The sequence below is a fragment of the Chinchilla lanigera genome, unplaced genomic scaffold (genome assembly GCF_000276665.1).
Source record: "Chinchilla lanigera isolate Chin_1 unplaced genomic scaffold, ChiLan1.0 scaffold00030, whole genome shotgun sequence".
Lineage (NCBI taxonomy): Eukaryota > Metazoa > Chordata > Mammalia > Rodentia > Chinchillidae > Chinchilla > Chinchilla lanigera.
In genome coordinates, this window is record NW_004955431.1 from 15143906 (window position 1) to 15164482 (window position 20577).

General features: G+C 45.9%; 1 long non-coding RNA gene and 1 other non-coding gene across 2 annotated transcripts; one reads left to right on the top strand and one right to left on the bottom strand.

Annotated features, from left to right (window-relative positions):
* Positions 1–636: 636 nt before the first annotated feature.
* LOC102020154 lies at positions 637–20499 on the bottom strand. Its single transcript, XR_001234574.1, has 4 exons — positions 20210–20499; positions 17544–17636; positions 2996–3169; positions 637–1357 (listed from the first exon to the last, which is right to left on the bottom strand). It is a non-coding gene; the product is annotated as an uncharacterized LOC102020154 (long non-coding RNA).
* On the top strand, positions 19607–19680 carry Trnan-guu. The gene has a single exon. It is a non-coding gene; the product is annotated as a tRNA-Asn (tRNA).
* Positions 20500–20577: the final 78 nt, after the last annotated feature.

The following is a 20577-nucleotide window of genomic DNA, read 5'->3' on the forward strand; positions in this document are numbered from 1 at the left end:
GGGCATAAAAAATTCTCCAGATGATATCAGCACAAACCTTTCTTTTCAATGAACTAAAAGAAGCTAGTAGTATAACTATCTTGTATTTCTTTTCCTTTTCCCTTTCCTTCACCCTCGTTCTTCCTTGTTTTGAACAGTTTCTTCCCATTTCACAATATCTATTCTACATCTTGGACCTTATTTATGCTTTCAGTTTCTTACAGCAAGGAGGTAATATGATGTTTCCACATGTGAGTTTGATTTATTTCACTTGTGTGTATATTCTGAAATTGCATCCATTTACCTAAAAGTCTCAGGTTTGTTCTTCTTTATGAGTGAGTAGTACTCCATTGTATAAAAAAGACCACATCTTTTTTATCCATTCATCCATTGACGGGTATTTGGGTTGTTTCCAAGATTTAGCTATTATGAATTATGTTGCTATAAACATGAAACACCTCATTTTTGACAAATGTCAGTGTATTACTCAGTTTTCCCATTGCTTAGAAAAAATACCCAACACCCACAATTGCAAAAAGAGGTTTAAGGTAACCCGCAGTTTGAAGCAGGGCCAGCTGACACCCCTGGTGGAAGAACCCGGTGCAGCAAAGCTGCTTAATCCGTGGTGCCTGGGAAGCAGAGCAGGGAACAGTGCCAGAGAAGGGGGCGGGGAGCAGGATGGACCCCCGAGGCCGCACCTTGTAACTCACTCAGGTGACTCAGAAGTGTACTTTACTGGTTTCCTGGGCAGATCCCCAAGCCAATCAGCTTGGCACAGCTGAGCTTAACCTGAAGGTCAGAGATGAGAACACAGCAGAACGAACACAGAAAAACATTCGTGATGATCTAGATTTAGACGCATGAACAAAAGTCCAGGAGAGCTGCGTTGGAGGCTGAGCTCATGCAAGTCCCCGGCAGCCGCGGCGCACGCCGGCCTTCTGCTTTCTCGGTACCCACACTCTCACTCCCACTCTTCTGCTCTTTCTCCTACTTCCTTTCCTCCTCCTCTTGCGAAATCTCCACTCTCTGAGCTATCTTTGTCTTTCCTGCTACACGGCTCTTAGAATAAGCTCCTATTTCGGGCACCAAATCCCTCCGCTTCGCACTCTCTGGGACTTTTAGAGAACTGGGCGATGTGCAAGATTCCTGGTTGGCAGCTGGTTCCACGCTCCGATGCACAGACCAGGTTTGTGCGCTGACACAGGAGTGCAGACATGTACAGGACTCCTGGCCTCAGACAACTTCTAGTCTAAGAATAAATAGGCCCCGATCACCCGCATCCAGGCAGCGGGGGGCGAGGCATGCTACAAAGGTCCAGAATGGAGAATGTGGGCGAGCAAGCAAGACGGGGAGCCGATCTGCACACCGGTAGGGCTTCCTGGCGGAAGAAGAAGGAGAAGAAGACATTGAGTGGAATCTCTGAAAACGTGCATCAGAACGCACAGCAGAAAGCGTGAAGACCTCGCTTGTGTGACCTCAAAGAGAGATGTCTTCGTAGCACTGGGGGCAAAGAGGAGTTACAGCACCTGAGCACAGCTGCAGGAGCCTGAGCTATATATGCAGCGGCTGTGTTCCCAGCTTGCGTTCTCCAGGTATTTGCCTAGAGCTGCGGCAGCCCCAGGGCATCTGCACGGGACTCCAGCCAGCCTGCCCTTCCATGCTGACTCATGAGGAAAGAGAAGCAAGACGGGGCAGAGGAGACAAGAGAGAGTAACTAAATAATTTCTTCTAGAATCTGGCCTTAGCTGGTTCCTCTCTATGCCTCAGTTTCCTCATCTGTGAAACGAGAATGCTGTTCTTGCCCGGGTCTGACAGGCTTGCACCTCTCCTTTCCTTTCCTTCTCTCCTTCAGAGTTTCCCTCCTTTCCAGTAAGAGAGGATTTCTTCTTCCCAGTCCCTGGAAGCAGCTCGTAAATTCTCAATAACCTTGGCTCTCCCTCTCCCCCGCCTCCTGCTCCTACCCTTGGCACAGTGGGCTTCCTTTCTTTTCCAAAACTTTGCCTTCTCTCTCCCCTGCCCGGGCTTTCCGGCGGAAGCAGCCCGACAGGCTTGTTTGCAGGCCGCTGGGACCTGGGGACAGTTTTTGCGGTTTTCCTCCTTCTTCTTGGCGGCTTTGCAGCCCCTCTTCTCCACAGAGACAGGAAGTGGAGCTCCAGCTGCTTGCTCAGCGCGGGGGAGAGGAGAGCCCTCAAATATCTCAGTGGTTGGATTAAAACACAAGTATCTCCAGCTTCGCTTGCAAAAGGAAATTCAGAATCGCCAAGTGCTGGCGGAGCTGTGTTTTATCAAGCTACCACATTTTTTTTGTTTTGTTTTGTTTTTAATCACTGGTTTAAGACTCCAGTGAAGCGTTCACCCCACTGCTTCCAAGAGAGAAGCAAGTGTCCCTCCAGCCAAGCCCAGGGAACAGGGTCGGACACAGTTGATGAATGAGAGGATGAATGATTCTGTTGCATATGGTGTCCCCGCTTTTAGAACCACTGCCAGAGAAACGGGCTTTTTAAAGATACTCTCCATCTGGAAAAGGAAAGTAATGCGATGCACGTAAATGCATTTCCTTTTGGGTCTTGTGCTGGAAGCTTCCTCCCTGCCTCCTGCTCTTGAAGTGGCTCTCAGCAGAACCCTACCCCAACAGGCTTGTTTAAACCTCTCTCTAAAGAGCAGATTCCGCCTAAGTAACACAGGTCTGGGAAGCACTGGGCTTTGTTCTGCAGTTTTTTGCCTTCACTCTCTGCTCTGCTGCTCCTGACCCCATCTTCCATCACCCTGAGAAGCAACCGCCAGTCAGAACACCCACCTCCCAACCCAAAAGCACATCCCTCTCTGCAAAGGGTTCACTTTTTAAATGAACATGATCAGTTGATCCGTTCTGATCCTCTGTGTTAATCTAGAGCTCTCCCTGCGTGAAATTCCTTCAGCACTTGGGCCCTGTAGCACTCACTCAGCACTTAATAAATGCTGCGTTTCATTACTGTAATCCTGTTAATGCATCTGTCCAACCTCCCCAACCAGTTACGTGTTCCTCAGACGTGTGGACTGCGTCTGGAGCCCAGGCACCTGTTTTCATGTTGGATTTATTGTCAGTGACTCCTTCTTTTTTTATTTTGGTTGATCACACAAGTAAAACACACTCACAGTAGGTTTACATGCTTATTAGCAGTGGAAATCAGCAGAGAAAAAAATGCACAGTCTGCAAAACAATTAAAGAAATGCATCTTTTAAAGGAAGATACCTTTATGGGTGTATTATGATTATAGGAAAACAGATATGTTTATATAGCAAGGCAGTGGAAGGGTGCTATCACTGAGTTCAGGACCTTTGGAACCCCACCTAGCAAAGGGTGACAGGAAGTTCTCTGGGATGTGGGTGTTCACCACCTAACATCTCGACATCTAGACCATAGCTCCTCCATTCCCTGGTCCCCCACTGTTATTCTAGCCCTTCCCTTGGCCTATGCTCCCTGGCCTTCCGTACTGTGGGTCCCCCTCTGCTTGTGCCTGAGTGCATCGCCCTTCTTCAGTCTGCTCTAGTGAGTTCCCCCTGAGCCAGTCTGGGCTGATCTGTCCTCCAAGTGTTCTCCTCAGCATCACGCCAAGCCCTCCTCTTGTCCAGGCTCTTGTTTCTCCCATCAGAGACTGACACCAAGCCCTCCAGGCCAGAACCAGTCAGGAGGCATCACCACAGGTCAGCACCCAATGTCCAAGCTGTGGCAACCATCCTTCCTGGGCAAGAGCCTGCAGAGCAAAACCCAGCGGCAGAGACTCTGAGACCGCCGGGGAGGGTCCCCAGGGCCAAAGACACAGCCAGTGTGTGATATGTACCTGTACTGTGGGGACCGAGGCGGGCAGCCCTGGGGACCAGGAAGGGAGTGGACTTGAGAAGCAGAAAGACTCAAGCCCAATATATTTAATTAAAATTAACTTCCTGATAACCAAAGTATGCATGCTTGTTATAATGAAATTAGAAAGTCGATACAAACAAGTACACCCACATCTAAGTCACACCACTCATTGGTTACCTCTGTTACTATACTGACGTGGAGTCTCCAAGGGGCATGTCGGGTGACATGTAACACCAGTCTGCAGACTGCTGGACTCACGAGGGTACAGCCGAGCAACAGCTTTTCTCTCATCTACTACCTTCAACTCCACCCTGCTAAATCTCTTTCCTTCATCCTTCAAGCAAAACATGCCATAGTCCACAGCCTTCTGATTGCTTTTAAATGTTAACAAGCACTCTCATTGTTATGGTTTGTGTTTGGATGTTCCCCAAAGCGTCATGCAGTCATGGGGTGGGCTTCTAGAGTTTGTGATTGATTCCTGGTGCAATGCTGGGATTATGGGTGTGAGTGTTACACCCACCCTGAGGCGGGTAGTTTGCATACAGCGTAAGGGAGGGAAAGCGGCTTGTTCTTGCTGCTCCTCCCTTTTTGCTCTTGTTGCTTTTGCTGTCTTCCACTGCCATTCTGCCATGTGCCACCCTGCGTTGCAGCCAGCTGACTATAGACTGAAACCTTCACAAACGGTAAGCTAAATAAACCTTTCCTTCCCGAATTTTGGGTGTCTGATATTTTTTTTCTCAGCAATGAGAGAAATGTAACCAAGACAGAATTTGATATCAGAGAAGTGGAGCTGTTGCTGTGACTACACCTGACCATGTGGTACAGGAGCCTTTGGGAAAGGCTTGTGGGAAGAGTTTGGAAAGGTTTGGAGATGTTACCTGAAAGAGTAGTGCTGGAACACCTTAGGCTGTTCTGTGTGGGAGATTCTGCTTAGAGCTCAAAAGACCAGAAGGCTGATAGAAATCTTGCTGGTAAAGACCAGGCTTAGGACATTTCTGCTGGGAAGGGACTGTATTGGCTCCTGGACTCCAGATGATGTGTGTTACGGCTTGGCAAAAAGTTTGTCTGCATTTTGCTCATGTCCAGAGACTTTGCATGAAAATGATATTAAGGGTAGTAAACTAACTAATCTGGCAGAAGAAATTTCAAGACAGTCAAATGTCGAGGCTGTGACATGGCTACTGTTGGGGGTTTTTAGCCAGATTTATATTGAGAATCAAGAGCAAAGGGCCCAGCAGGATGACTTAAAATGTGAATTTAGCCAGATAGGAACCTCCAGTAAAGCTGTGGACTGCAAACATAGAACTGAGGAGATGATTGCTAAGAAGGACTAGGAGAATATAAAAGATGGTCTGAGGGCATCATGAGAAGCAGCTAGTCTCCACCCTTTGCAGCCTCAAAACTTCAAAAATGAAAGAGTTTGTTTTTTTTTTTTTTGAGACAGGGTTTTGCTATGCAATTCAGGCTGGCTTTGAGCTCACTTTGTAGCCCAAGCTGGCCTTGAACTTACAACAATCTTCCTATCTCAGCTCTCAAGTACCAGGTTACAGGCATGCACCACCAGCCCTGGCAAAAACATGTACTCTCTTTTTTTGCCAGGGAGGTGGGGGGATCAGGAATTGAACTCAGGACCTTGTGCTTTCCAGGCAGAAGCTGTGAAAGACTTTGCTTTGAGAAGAAAGCTGAAGAGTGCCATGTTCTGGAATGGCTGCAATAGCCATACCAGTTTCCAGAATGGTGGCAGCATTGAGAATTTGTTCCTCAGAATTGGATTCAGAGTGTCCAGTGATCCAGTCACTTGATCCCTACAGTTAAGAGAGAAGAAAGCCTGGCTACTGCTCCAGCCGGCAGCAGACACTGGCATCATCCATGTAGTGCTGGTTTTAGGCACATGAAGAATGCAAGAGTTCTGAGGTTAAGAAGGCTTCCACCTAGATTTCAGAAGTCCTGGGAGGCCAGGCAGTGTGCCCCTGAGAGGGCAGTGTGGGAAGCTGTGAGTGTGAAACCAAAGGTGCAGTGGAGAACTCAGAAGTTTGGAAAAGCCAGGAATGTGGATCATCTAAGGAAAGCTGCAAGGAGGGAGCAGAGTGGGCCTAAGAGAGAAGCTATGGGAGCTACAACAACCAGAAGTGCCATAGAGGCAGAGCCACATGGAGCTCACAATTTGCCACAGATTGTCTTGGGTGTTGCACATGGAACTACAGGACTTAATGTTTGGACTTGCTTTGGTCCCAATGTTTCGTAGCCCCTGTTTGTGTCTTTTGGAATAGTAATGTTTATCTTGTGCCATTGAATCTTGGAAGGGTTTAACTTTTCATTTGTGCAGGGGCTCACTGCTAAGAGTTTGCCTTAAATCTTGGAGAAGACTTGGACTTTTCAGCAATGCTGAAACTATTAGGACTTGGGCAACTCTTAGAGATGGACTACAATGCCTTTTGCATAAAGGGATGTGCACGACTCTTCAGGGGGCCAGGGGCAGAATGTTATGTTTTGTGTCTTGATGTCCCCCAAAGCCTCATGCAGTCATGGGGCGGGCTTCTAGAGTTTGTGATTGATTCCTGGTCCAATGCTGGGATTATAGTTGTGAGCCCTACACTCACCCTGGGGTGGGTAGTTTGTGTACAATGTAAGGGAGGGAAAGAGGCTTGCTCTCTGCTGCTCCTCCCTTTTTGCTCTTGTTGCTTTTGCTGTCTTCCACCGCCATGAACTGCTGCCCTCTGCCTGTGCCACTCTGTCTTGGAGCTTGCTGAGTAGGGACTGAAACCTCCACAAACTGTGAGCTAAATAAACCTTTCCCTCTTTAATTTGGGTGTCATGTATTTTGTCTCAGCAAGGAGAGAACAGTAACCAAGACACTCATCTTTAGGAATTTCAAATGCAAGTCTCATCTAAATTTTCAAACTTCTACTTCTCAGTCACAGCTTTTCTCATTCCCCCAACTCAAGCCTTGCTGGGCAGGGGACTTGCAGGGGCAGCAGAAAAATCAACCCCCTATTATGCCTTCCCCTCCAACATCTAGGAATTTCAGTCCATGGTCACTTGGCCCCTTTGTCTCTGGGCCCAGGATGTGAGGCAGAATATCAGGAGGAAGGGTGAAGTGGAGGAACACTGCTCCTCCCACAACAGGCAGAAAGCAGACAGGACCACAGAGCCTAAGAGGTAGAGGCTGCTCATGAGATAGGGCCCCAATGACATACCTTCTTGACTCAGTCCCATGGACCAGACCCCACCTCCCAATAGCCTATGCAGCTGTTAACTCATCCATAGTTTCATTCTGTGATGAGGTCAGTATTCTCACCCCATCACTCCCAGAAGCCCAACCTCTGAATGCTGCTGCCCTGGGGACCAAGCTGTTACTGCATTCAATGAGCATTTTGGGAGGCATTTTAGATCCAAACCAGAGCAGCTAGTTTCCTTGAATTTTGATAAATGGTGTAGGTTTAGCTAATATCTCTTTTTAGAAAATGTGAGCACTTTACAACCCTTTCTTTCAGCTTGAAACACAACATTTAGTATCACATTATGTGCATGTATTTACCCCATTACATATTGTGTAAATTAACTTTCTCTAGGCAACACAGTGGTAATAAAACCCAGTATCTCTGTGGCTTACAAAGCTTTCTTCTTTACCTTATATGATATCAGACTGCTTTAGGTGGCTTTCTGTAATAGGATCCAAGTTGGAGAATCAGCATCTATCCAATCAGATGTCCATTTTTGGATTGTGTCTTTAAATTTGGAGGGTCTGATATTTTTGAGTTCTTTATATATTCTAGATAGTCATAGTTTGTCTGAGAAACAGCAGACAAAAATTCTTTCCCACAATGTGACTTGTCTCTTCACTCGGTTGGTGGTTTCTCTTGCTGTGCAAAAGCTTTTTGGTAAAATGAAATCCCAGTTCTTGGTTCTTTGTGATAGTTCCTGTGCAATCATGGATTTGTTCATAAAGTCTTTGCCCTACACCAGTGTCTTCAAGAGTTCTACCTCTTCTCTCTTCCAACAGATTTAGTGTTTCTCTTTTTAATATTTAGATCTTTGAGCCATTTCAATTTTAGTTTAGTGCATGATGAAAAATATGGGTATAATTTAAATTTTGGTATGTGGAAAGCCAGTTTTTCCAGCACCATTTATTAAAGAGGCTTTCTTACAGTGTTTATTTTTTTATTTATTTGGTTTTTCTCTGGTACCGGGAACTGAACTCACGACCTTGCGCTTGCCAGGCAGGCGCTTTTGCCGCTGAGCTAAATCCCCAGCCCCAGGCTTTCTTACAGTGAATGTGTTTGATAACCTTTGTCAAAGATAAGGTGGCTGAGTATGTCTGAAGTTGTTTCTGCCTCTTCTAATCTGCTGCATTGATCCGTGGGTCTGTGTTTTTACCAGTATCATGCTGTTTTTATCATATTAGCTTTGTAGTATAATTTCAAGTACGGGATTGTGATGCCCCCTGCCTTGCCTTTGTTGCCCAAACTGCTTTTGCTATTCTAGGTCTCTTCTGGTTCCAAATGAATTTTACGATTGTCTTCTCCAATTCTGTGAAATATGCTGTTGGAATTTTCATCAGAATTGCATTAAAGCTGTATAACAGTTTTGGAAGTATAGCCATTTTCACTATATTGGTTCTTGCTACTCAATAGCAAGGGATATCTTTCCATTTTCTGATGTCCTCTTCAATCTCCTTTTTCAGAGTACTGTAGTTTTTAATGTATACGTCTTTTACTTTCTTTGTTAGATTGATTCTAGGTGTTTCATTGTTTCTGATGCCATTGTGATAGGTATTATTTCCCTGATTTCTTTCTCAGTGACTTTGTTATTCGTGCACAAGAAGACTATTAATTTTTGAATGTTGACTTTGTTTCCAACTACTGAATTTGATTATTAAATCTAGAAGTCTTTTGGGAGAGTTTTCGGGGTCTTCTATGGAAAGTATCATGTCATCCATGAATAATGATAATTTAACCTCTTCTTTTCCTATCACTATTCTTTTTATTTCTCTCTCTTGTGTAATTGCTCTAGCTAGTTTACAGAACTATATTGAATAAGAGTGGTGATAGTGGATATCTTTGTCTTGCTCTTGATTTTAGACAGAAAACCTTCAGTTTTTGTCCATTTAGTATGATGTTGGTTTTTGGTTTATCACAGATGGCTTTTATCAGATAGAGATAAAGACCACCTCTTCGAATTTTCTGTAGGGTTTTTTTTTTTATCATGAACAGGTGCTGGACTTTGTCAAAAGCTTTTTCTGCATCTATTGAGATGATCATATGGCTTTTGTCCTTGGCTCTCTTAATATGGTGTATCACATTTATTGATTTATATATGTTGAACCATCCCTGCATCCCTGGAATGAATCCCATGTGGTCATGGTGTGCAGTCTTCTTGATGATTTCCTGCATTCTGTTTGCCAGTATCTTATTGAGGATTTTTGCATCTGTGTTCATTAGGGAGATTGGCCTGTAGTTCTCTTTCTTAGTTGGGTCTTTCTCTGGTTTTGATATCAGGGTAATGCTTGCTTCCAGGAATAAATTTGGGAGTATTGCTTCCTTTTCAATTTCATTGAAGAGTTTGAAAAGTAGTGGCATTAGGTCTTCTCGAAATTTCTTGCACAATTTAGCAGCGAATCCATCAGAGCCTAGGCTTTTCTTTGCTGGTAGATTCCAATTACATCTTTGACTTCACTGATGGATATTGGTTTATTTAGGATTTTTATATCTTCTTGATTCAGCTTTGATTACTCATATATATATATACAGGAATCTGTCCGTTTCGTCTGTGTTTTCCATCTTATTAGAATACAAGTTCTCAAAGTAGGTATAAATGGTCTGGATCTGCAGGATCTGTTGTTATTTCACCCTTTTCATTCCTAAATGCATGGATTTGAATATTTTTCTTCCTTTTTTGATAAGGTTGGCTAATGGTTTGTTGATTTTAGTTAATCTTTCAAAGAACCAACTCTTTAATTCATTGATTCTTTGTGTTGCTTTCCTAGTTTCTGTTGCATTAATTTCTGCTCTGATCTTTATAATTTCCACCCCTGTATGAGATTTGGGCTTGGCCTGCTCTTCTCTTTCTAGTATCCTGAAGTTCAACATTCAGTCATTTATTTGAGCTTGCTCGGTTTTCCTGACATGGGTATTCACTGCTTTAATTTTCCTCTTATGACTGCTTTCATTTTGTCCTATAAGTTCTGATATGTTGTACTGTCATTATCATTTCATTGTAGAAACTGTCTAATTTCTTCTTTAATTTTGTCTGTTACTCAGTGGTTGTTCAAGAGGGTGCTATTTAATTTCCATGTGTTTATGAAGTTCTCGTGGTTTCTTTTGTCATTGATTTCCAATTTCATTTCACTATGATCTGATAATGTGACATACCTCATTTTTAAATGACAGTAATAAGCCTAATACTTACTGAAAGTAAATAACTTATTCTTTTGAGAAATAACTACATTTTCCAGAACAAGCAAACAACAGTGAGGAGAATGACATTGTTTTATATTTTTTCAAATTGTTACAGTTTGGATCTAACCATGTCCCCATTATAACTCATGTGTTAAAGAAAGGTTTAATCCCCAGGGGACAGTGTCTATAGGCCAGGCCTTTGGAAAGTGATTGGATCACAAGGGCTCAGTGGATTCACCCATCCACAGATTCATAATGCAATGGACTACCAGGAGGGGTGGGATGTTTGGGAGGTGGGCCTATAGCAAGAAGTGGGTTTCTAGGGGAGGTCGTTGAAGAGGATGTGCCATGACCTGCATAGCCAGTGGGATACTGAGAGGGGGAGACAGGAGATTAAGAAAAAACTAGACACATAATAAAAGGAAAGCTGGGACTGGGTGGGACCCGACCTCTGTGATAGAGAGGCAGCCACAACTCAGCATGGTCTGCATCTTTCTTTGTACATAGCGAAAGGGGGGAAGCATGCGACAGGACCGAAAATGCAAGATCTCAAAGTTTTGCTGAGAACACTGAAAGCAAAACATTCTCAGAGCTATCTGTGCTGTAGTCAACAGGGAGGAACACCAAGGCCAGACACCTGCTGGACCGGCTTTGCTCTAGTCCCAACAACTTGTTCACATGGCTCGCCTCTGGCACTCCATGTTCTTGGGGCTGGCCTTGCTCTAGCCTCAAATGTGTGGTCAATCTCCAGGTTTACCACTCCCCACAGGGATGTTTGGACGTGGTTCCCTCCTCCTGTTGTTCTGCTTCCTGACCACATTGAGGCCAGCACCTTTCCCTCACCATGTGCTTCCAAGATGTGTGCTGTCCTGTCACAGGTTCAAAAGCAACTGCACCCAGTGATGTGAGCTGAAACCTCTGGAACCATGAACTAAAGTAAATCTCTCTTTGAGTTGTTTATCTGAGACAATTTGTCAGAGTGATGGACAGCTAACACAGACCTCATTAATGTCTGCTCTAATGGAAAAATGACTGGATTCTTCTATGTGCTCCTGTAATTGGTTTCATTATCAAACACTTCATAATCTGCAGACTCCCACTGTACACTGTAAAAATAAAAAAATAATAATAATGTCTCACTATTTCATGATATGAGGTTTTGTTTATTCCTTTGTTTTGGAGATGTGTGTGTGTGTGTGTGTGTGTGTGTGTGTGTATTGCTAAGGTCAGACCTAGGACTTTGTGCATGCTAAGTACACTTAATCTATACTTCAAGTTTATCATGATGTTTAAATCTAGAAGCTCCCCAATAGGTCCTGGGCCCCTGGACACGTTTTGAGAACACCTATTCTGAAGGGTGCTTGGAAACAGATAGGAAGATTTGATTGCCCCAGTGAGCTATGGGGAGGGGTGGCCAGGTTTCTTGACAGCCTGCATAGCCCAGATGGTTTTATATAGGGAAGACCCACTGGGCCCAGGATGGCAAGTGTCTAATACAGGGACTCCGAACCAGTTCCTGTGGGAGACAGTCTGGACTCCTGCATACTTGCCACAGCATAACTTTGCAAGAATTCATAAACATGTTTGTATTTGTTACCTGCAAATAGTAGAGCTGAGCTGCTAACCACCATGCCCCGCCTACTAATCAACCCCACTCTAATAATGATGACTCTAATACAAATCTGACAGCTTGCATTCTGTACCCTTTGGACTAGCACACTGTCACCGAAATTACCGCTCATCTCAGTCAATTTCTAGGAAAATACTGCTTGTAACCAAAACAGTTTGGTGGTTGTTAGTTACATGGGTATCTTCATTTGCTGTCTGAAAGTTCTGCTGCACCAATGAACAACCATCTGTGCGAGACAGAAGCCTGGCGGAACCCACTTCCCCTCAGGCACGGCAGCAAGGCCTCAGGTCTGATGGGGTTTTCTGATTAGGCTAACAGATGAACAAGCAGGATCCTAGATATTTCAGTAGAAAAATGTCTGAGATAACCTCTGTTAATGTAGCGTCCCTGCAGTTTGTTTTTTAAAACCATACTGTAAATCATAAATCTGACTCATGTGGAATTGTTGGAATTAGCAGGCATGTGGGTTCTGGTTTGCTAGGCTGGAAGGCCCTGCATTCTCCAAGTAGCTTTGGAGATCAGACTCAGCATGCGCAGGGGTAAATACTCCTGCTCTGCTTCTTTCTCCAGCTCCCGGATATGACCAATAGTTCTACCTCTGGGTTCCTTTTGACAGTAATTATGATCAGTAAAATCTACTGGTTAAATAAATTTATTTTGCATTTTTTGATGAACGCCCCCCTCCCAAACCTAGCAGTGATCAAGTCTCCTTCTCTTTGAAATGCTTAGTGCAACATTAGATGCAGTGGTGCACACTTATATTCATAACTACTCAGAAGGCTGAGGCAGGAAGCTCACTTCAGCGCAGGAGTTGAAGACCAGTCTGGGCAGTGTAGTGTCGAAAAAAAAAAAAGTTCAGCACATCCTCTTTGCACACTGGATAACACATCATAATGGTTAATCACTGACCAGTTCAATTATTTAAATACAGGGTGACCAAAAATTGTGTACTTTTGTTAGTTTTATAAGATACTTAAACAGGCAATATAAAAATGACAGGTTTATCAAATTTATTCAATAGTTTTTCTGTGTATGGTATATCTTAAAACATCCACTACACAACACAAGGTTACAGTCTGGACAGTAGTAACTAGGCTCTTTCTGAATTCTTTTTGCATTATTGTCTTTCTCTGAAGACACTTTACCCTGTCCTGTTGGTCCCTCCTTTTTTTCTGGGGAGGGGTATACTTTCAATACAATGTCTTCCCATTACATAATAATGGATGTCCTGAGTGGCATTTCACTATCATGTATTTTTCAATTATTTGGTCTATTAGACCTAATCTAAACTGTAAATGGCCAGGCGTGGTGGCACATGCCTAACCCCAGCAGTCAGGAGGCTGAGGCAGGAGGATCACTGTGAGTTTGAGGCCAGCCTGGACTACAAAGTGAGCTCAAAGCCAGCCTGAACTGCATAGCAAGACCCTGCCTCAAAATGACCAAAGAAAACTGTAAGTGACTTTGGACTCATTTGTTTTGAATAACTTACGAATGAGTTTCATACTGCTTAGTCCAGAATGTGCATAAATATTTTATAATAATAATTTTTCCTCACTTTTTGGTTATAGGATATGTGTTAGATGTTGGTCAACTCTGTCAGCATCACCCACAGAATTATTATGATCATTGACTGCTATTGGAATTTTTTTAGTTGCATTTCTTTTTTCAACTTCTATCATTTCTGCATTATGAATAGCTGAACACACGGAGACATCTTTTCTCAGCTTTCCATTTCATAACATGACTTCTCCTCTCTGACCTGCTGACATTTCTCCCTTTTTCAGTTTGCTCTTTTGCAGATCTTTGGCACTTCCTTCCTGTTCAGTCTCAGGGTCCCAAATACGTCTGCTTTGCATTGTAAAAGAATAGCTCTGAGTTCTGGAGAAGGGGAAAAATTATATCTAATGTACTTTTATGATGAGTTTTTATAGATCGTAATACAAAATTGCAGATTAGTTTTCACAAATAAAATAAGCATGAATTACTAATGGAAAATAACCAGAACTTATTATTAGGTTTGACTAGAAATAAACACCAAAGACAAATGCAACATTCTAAATAAAAAGGTGTGCAAGGGCTGGGGATTTAGCTCAGCAGCAAAGTGCCTGCCTGGCAAGCGCAAGGTTGTGAGTTCGGTTCCGGGTACCAGAGAAAAACCAAAAAAAAAAAAAAAAGGTATGCAAAAAATACTCGACATAAAACAAGTAGCAGACATACGAGGGTATCTCGTGCAAACAAGAATCAACTGGCTGAAATGACGCCTGCCCGAGTGACGCTCCTGGCGCAGTTCATTGCAGTTCATAATACACCACCCCTTGGATGAGCAAGCCACATAAAATTTCCCCTGATTATGAAGAGCGCTCTTCTGGAGGCCGGGGTTCCAGCCTAGTACTCAGGGACTCCCATTCTGTCTCTGAGTAGCTTCCTCCAAGTCCAGCATCCCTGGCCTTTTTCTCTTCCGTCCTGTCCTCCTCATCCCTGACGCGTCCTCTGGACAACCAGTCTTGCCACTTGTCTGCCGCAGGGTCTCTACTGACAGCTTCTAACTGTTCTCACCTCAGTGTCTCAAGACATTTACTACAGGCGCCATGCAGCTGGCACCAGCTACCTTGAAACTTGTTTAACGTATCTTCTCCCCACTCCACAGATGCAAGCAACCCTCGGCAGGAAGAGTGTCTGGAGAGCCCTGAAGGGAAAAGAGACCTCGAAACTGCAGCCCAGTTTGTTGCTAATTCAGTCAGTAGCAGCCTGCTGTCATTTAACACTCCGCATGGTGCATTTCATAGTGCTCCACATTTGCAAAGGTTAAAAAAAGTCTTCGCAGTCTCTTGCAGTTATCCCACCCAAGTCGAAATAATCATTGTAACAAAAAGAGAAAAAAAATTAGACAGGGTGATGAGGTTTTGTTTTGTTTTGTTTGGGTTTGGTGTTTTTGAAATAGGGTCTCACTCTGTAGTCCAGGCTGGGCTTGAACTCACTGTGTAGCCCAGGCTGGCCTCAAACTCCCGGCAATCCTCCTGCCTCAGCCTCTCAAGTGCTGGGATTACAGGCACGCATCACCATGCCCAGTAACGAGGTATTTTAAACAACTGAATGGAAGGCAAAAGTCACCTCCATTGTCAGGAACCACAGCTGCTTTTAAGTGAAAGCATGATTATCACTGAAGTCACGCTGTGAACTCGCTCACTAGCATGGTTTGTGGGGGCTGCAGACCCCTCTTTCTCAGGGGGTGAAAGAGCTGAACGAGACCAACGTGACTGTGACACTGTGCTTGGTGGAGACCTCTGTGTGTGCACAGGGCCGAGGTTGTCACTCACAAGCTGACACAGCTCTGCTCCTAGACAGGACCACCACTGCTGAAATAACCATCTCCCACCCCCTATCTGTAATTTAGGGAACGGCTGCTGTCTTTTGACACTGACCCCTCAAGGGGTTTTTGCTTTGAACTCTTAAGAAAATAGTGGAGAGCAGTAAAAAATATAAACATTACCATCTGGAGATAACCCTAATAGTAAATTGGATAATTTCCAAATGTTACACCATGTGCACGCGCACACACACACGCACACACACACGATTTAGGCTTGCACTGTACATGAAAGGTATCTATCTGGTCAAGACCACAAGCTGCCCTCTGGAGTCTGACCCCAGGATCTGAATCTGACTGCCCCACACACTGTCCCCACAACCTGGGACAGACTGCTGTCTCAGCACTCTGGGACAGGTGCAGTGATCTCTCCTGCCTCATGCTGTCCCGGGCTTCAGGAAGAGGGCTGTAGGAGCGGTTTCTAATAGCACCAGCACAAACAAAACCAGCGCCCCCAGGAATGGGCACGCTTACACAGTTCCACGGCTTATCCTCTGGCTTAACGTTGTTATCACGGCCCTGTTGCTAAATATTCTTTGGAAATAATATTCTCATGGTTATAGGGTCACGCGTCTTACTTTCTTTGCTTAACATTTTATCGTGACCTTATATTTTTAAACATTCTTTGGGTGTTGTAGTTTTCACATTATGCCTTGTTCTTCTATGCCATTTGGAGGAAGGGACATTTTTATGTCATTTATTTTTTTATTTTGATTACCAGTGAGACCAAACCTTTATGGTTATATGGGTCATGTACAGTTTAACTGACACAACTGCACATACAATGGGATATAATATGGTAGATTTGCAACGATTAAAGCAAATTATTCAACACGTACTTCACCTCACATCTTTGTGATCTCTTACCACGTCATACAATAGTTCTCCAGAACGCATTCCTACTGTCTAACAGAAGCTTTGTACCTTCTGACCAACATCTCCCTGTTCCTTTACCCCAGTTCCACTCCCAACCCCTGACAGTACCATTTTATTTTATTTCTACAAATTTAACATTTTAGTTCAACCCATGAGATGAGTGAGACCATGCAGTATTTGCATGTCTGTGCCTGACTTATGTCACTTAATAAAATACCCTCTGGATTCAGCCATGCTGTTGCAAGTGACAGGACTTCCTTCTTTTTCAAGGCCAAATAATATTCCTTTGTGTGTGTATGCCACATTGTCTTTATCCATTTATCCGCTGGTGGATACACAGGTTTATTTCACCTGTTGGGTGTTACGAATAACTTCAGTGGAGACAGGCCACTAAGTGTCTTTTCAACATATCAGTTTCATTTCTTTGGGCTATATACCCAGTAGCACGATAGCTAGATCCACTAGTAGTCTTATTTCTAACATTTTTAGGAACTTCCATACTATTTTCTATAATGGTTGTACTGCATGTATTTTTGTCTTCGGGTAGCTTTCTGTTCATGCTCGTGTTCCCCGTTTTTGTTCTGCTTTTAGTGGTGTTGTAAAGGATTTTTCCCATATTCATGGTAAATGCCACTCACATATTAGAAACTTCATTCTTCTATTGCATTTTATTTTTTCAGTTTACGTTGTGGTGTATGGTTTCCATTTACTCACTGACTCAGTACCCAGCTCTTGAGCATCTGTGAGGAACCTGGCACTGCTGTATGCACTTGAGGATGCAGCAGGAAGCGAGGGGACTGAAATTGCCGTCCTCAGAGGGCTTGCATTCTATTTGAGGGTATAATTTCAGTGGACAAAACCACCTGGCTTCTGGAATGCCTGTTCCACAGTTTGAGAAGTAGCTGCAATTATGAAAATACAAACTGGCCCATGAATGCCATCTTCCAGAAAACCATGACACACACATGAAAATGCAGGAAGAGACCCCAGAACTTGGGCTTAGAGGAAAAGCTGAGTACCACCTTTGAACGTGTGTGACCGAAAGAGCAGCCTTAGACTCTCTAGTGGGGCTCAGGTGGGGTTTTCCTCGATGTCCTTTCAGGTAGGTACCTTCGCAGGGGCCTCTCAGACCCCACAGCTGCCTGTACGTCCCACAGCCTGGAGCTAGAGAACTAGAGGTACGGTGGGACTGATGAGACCAGAAGTGCTTGGGGTCCCATACACACAGTGGACTGCCCCAGACGTGGCTTGATGGAATATGTGATACCAAGCCAATTTCATGAGCAAGTCCTCGCCCTCAGCGGAGCATGGCAGCCACCAGGACTGTCCAGGGAGCCAGATTCCCTCTCCAGCCGCCAGCATGCGTGACTCGAGGGCCAGACTGCTCCCCCGCCAAAAGCCTTAGCACCGGGAAATGAGTCCAGCAAGGGCCCAGGGAGACCTCGAACTTACTGAGACTGTCTCTGGCAGCAAAAGAACAGCGAATCGTGAACTAACGTGTGGCTCGGGAGCAGAGTGCTTGCCTGGAATGTTCGAGTTCCTGCACTGGGAGAAAAGGGTAGAGAATCAAAATAGAAACTTAGCGGCATTACAGGAAAATAAAGTTCTATTCCTTATTGATTGGCATATGCCACTCCGTGTTTTTTAAAAATCACCAAAAAGGAGATCGTCACCTAAACCTTTACATAAGAAGTCCCCACGGTTAAGATGCCACAGTCAAAATGTCATTAAATTAGAATCACTTCAACTTTTAAAAGTGCACGTCAGGAAGCATGACTTGTTCTAGTAGTTCTCGGGCAGAGGACGCAGATTCTATCTTCAGTGGTGGCACAAACACCGCACACATACACGCTCAAGAGTTAACACAAAGACACCGGGTAAGCAAGCTCTCTGAGGGCAGGATCTCTGGACGGTCCTGATGAGAAGAACCCTCCCTCTTCCACTCTGCCCGCACAGGCTCCACTCCGCAAGCCCTCAGGCCTTTCCCTCCCCTTCCCACCTGAGGCTGCCTCCTCAGCCCAGGCTCTTCCTCACTGAACAGAGGCAGATCGTGCTGGAGAAACAACGAATACAAGGAAAGCTTCAGAGGAGAAACCTAGGGCCCGATATATAGCTCAGCAGCGCAGCGCCTGCGTCGCATGCGCAAGGTCCTGAGTTCGATTCCTGGTACCAAAAAGAAAAAAAAAGGAGAGGCGTAGAAAGGGTGTGCAGTATTACCAATATTTGAAAAAAGCCCACAGTGGTAACATTTCCTACCCGTTAGGATGGTTACTATTTTTTTTAAATGTGGAAAAATTGGAATCCTGTATCCTGCTGGTGAGAAGGTGAAATGCAGCCACTGCGGGGAACCATAGAGCCAGCAATTCCCCTTTGGGGGCTGTCCCCCAGAAAGCTGAAAGCAAAGATGCAAAGGAAGCCGGTCACACAGACTGCGTGGTCCCAATTGTGCGAGGCTCTCTCTCTCTCTCTTTTTTTTTTTGGCACCGGGAGTCGAACTCAGGACCTCGCGCTTGCCAGGCAGGTGCTGTGCCGCTGAGCTGCACCCCAGCCCTCGTGTGAGGTTCTTGGAGCGCTCGCAAGCACAGACACAGAGCGGGCGGTGCTGTCGGAGCGCAGGGGCGATGGAGCGTCAGCTGGGGAAGGCAAAAGGGTTCCGGACCCGGACGGTGGCCGTGGTTGCGTCAATGCACTTAAGGATCCTGAACTGTGTACATGACAAGGCGGAGAGAAGAAGGAAGAGGACAGGGAGCCGGAGCGGGCGGAGGAGGCTGGCGCACGGGAGGGCTGAGTTAGAACGGAAGCCTGGAGGAAGGCGCAGGGCAGGGCTGGCCGCGGAGCACCCGATCAGTTCCCCTTCCGCGGGCTGAGGAGCGGGGACGGCAGCTCTCGCCAAAGCTCTCGCCATCCGCCTGTCCAGGAGAAAGTTAGCCCACGACACGATCTCCCCAAAGGGGTTCGCCCTGGTTCTTGGGTGACCAAAAGATGCACTTTTGTGATGTGCCAAGCCCACACACAGTCCGCAGTGCCTCTGTCTTTAAACTGTTACGGGGAGAATAACGGGAAGGAGGAAGTCTAAGAGGAAGGAGCAAACACCAGCCCCGAAAAAGCGCACTGCGCTCGGGTCTGGGCCTAACCTCGCCAGCGCCCTCATCCCTGCCCCTCCCAGCGCGAGTCCTGTTCTGGCCGTGCGACCTCATCCTCGGTCGCTAGCATTCCTCGGAGCCCGGGCTCCTGGCCCTGGCGGGTCGCGGTCCCCCGGCGGCGGGTGCACGGCGCGCAGGCCTCGCGGGGAGGATCCCGCTCGTGCCCACGTTCACAGAGAGGCTGCCGCTGCGCCGAGGAGGGCGCGTTGTCCCCAGGGAACTCCGCCCCGCCGCCCGGCTCTGACACTCCCGAGGGCCAGCCCCGCAGCTCCGGCCGGTGCGCCGCGGTCCTCCGCCCAGGGCGGCGCCGCCCAGGGTGGCGAGAGCCGCCGCGGAAATGTGGAAGCGGCGCGCGGGAGCTTGAGAAGCCGGGTCTCTGTGGCGCAATCGGTTAGCGCGTTCGGCTGTTAACCGAAAGGTTGGTGGTTCGAGCCCACCCAGGGACGGAGTTCTTTTCGAGAATGGAATGTAACCTTGAGAGCTTTTTATCCTGATTTGAGCATAACGCTACACCGTTTCTAGCCCAGAAGACAATACCGAGGGGCTTAGGTTTGCTGCTGAGGACTCTCGGCTCCCACGCACGCTCGGGGACACCAGCGTGGAACCACTGAAACGGAAAAGCAGCCACGACCCACGTGAATGCCTGTGGCTTCTCTCCGAACTGTCTGACCCCACCAACGGAGAGTGTAGTTACCCCATAGCGCTGTGTGTATTTCCGTAAAGATGAGGTGAAGCCGGGCGTGGTGGAGCACGCCTGTAATCCCAGCACTCAGGAGGCTGAGGCAGGAGGACCGCCATGAGTTCGAGGCCAGCCTGCGCTACATAGCGAGCTCAAGGCCAGCCTGAACTACTTAGAGAGACCCTGTCTCAAAAAAAAGAAGAGTGGAAGCACACTGTCCTAAGAAATGGGTCACTGAAGCTTGGTCACAGCTTTTGGACAATGGACTTAAATCTAGGAAAAGATGTCCCGTTTACCTTAGGTCGCCACAGATTTCCCCTGAAGTTTAATTCAAGCAGAAATAGTACGGGGTGAGGAGAGGCTTCTGTTTAAAAGCTTCACACGACATATTTTCAACTCTAGTCTCGCGGGGGACACAAGCATTCTTCAAGTAGATGATTCACTTAAGACTTCGTAGAAAGATAGCGACGTGCACGTTATAATTCTCTGCCGAGCTTAAGACAGTGAGGGGGTGGACGCTTTGTCTCTGGAATCTTCTGTATCAGGACCAGAGCTGGGAGCCCCGAGGAGGCAGAGGGAACCGAGTCACCAGGTGTCTCTCAGAGGAGGCCTGGCGGTGCTGACCGGTCCTATTTATCAAGTAACTGCTGGCGTCACAGTGTTC